The sequence below is a fragment of the Mus caroli genome, chromosome 12, assembly GCF_900094665.2.
Source record: "Mus caroli chromosome 12, CAROLI_EIJ_v1.1, whole genome shotgun sequence".
Taxonomy (NCBI): domain Eukaryota; kingdom Metazoa; phylum Chordata; class Mammalia; order Rodentia; family Muridae; genus Mus; species Mus caroli.
In genome coordinates, this window is record NC_034581.1 from 21336542 (window position 1) to 21337732 (window position 1191).

Sequence of the window (1191 nt, forward strand, 5' to 3'; positions counted from 1 at the left end):
AGGCTGCTATGAACATAGTGGAGCATGTGTCCTTCTTACCGGTTGGAACATCTTCTGGATATATGCCCAGGAGAGGTATTGCTGGATCCTCTTAAATACAGCCAGGACCACATGTCGTGAGAAATGGTGCCACCCACAGTGGGCTGGGCCCTCCCACATCAATTAACAATAAAGACAAGCCGTCACAGACAAGATCACAGACCAGCTTGATAAAGATTACTCAATTGAAACTCTCTTTTTTCCCAAATGAGTCTATGCTGTGTCAAGTTGACACTCACTGCTAACTGGGGCATGGCCCAACTGAAGGCTCAGTGTCTGGTGCTGGTGAAGATCCCTTGGTATTAGCTGAGTTATCCTGCTTTCTTCTTCCATGGCAGACTGCTCACCACTGTATAGTCTCCCTGACCAAGTCTGTAGGCTTCACTTATTACAAGGTTTTTATTCCTCAGGGAATTCTCTACACAGTTCCAATTTCTATAGCTCCCTCATGTTCCCCTCTTTTTTGCATTTTTATCCTTCAGTGGGAATTTAACCAAAGTAGACAAAAATTTATGCTAAACTCTTTCCATGGCTTCAGTTTTCCTGACTAGAATCTATCTCATACAGTCCTAGAAATGGTAAACACAGTGATCAAGGAGGAAAAAAAAAGTGCTGTAAATATTGGAAAGCAACAAGTTGTATTTTTAAAACACGATTAAAGAAGACCTACCAGAAATTGATCCAAAAGAGCAAGTGAGTGGGCAGAGCTAGAGACCATCGTGTTAGGTGAGATAAGGAAGAACGGGAAAAACAGATGCCACATATTGCCTTTCACATGTGGAGTCTACTTTAAAAAAGGGAAAGAGGGCAGAACAAGACACTCTGGGAAGAGAAGGGGGATGAGCGAGGGTAAGAGTGGGGTAAATGTGATCACAGCACATTGTGTGCACATATAAACTATAATGAAACCTATTATTTTGTGTAATACTATATACTAATAAAAATAACAAAATATATCAAATGAAAAATATATAGTATAAAGGTTTTAAAAAAGGAATACATAAAAGCTTCAGGATATTGGAGGTCTATAATAGAATATGATGTTTTTATATGGTCAATACACAACTAGAAAGTACAATGTAAAAAACTTGATTTCTAGCAATATGGAGAACATGAGTGCAAAGGGGAAGAGAGAGAGAGAGAGAGAGAGAG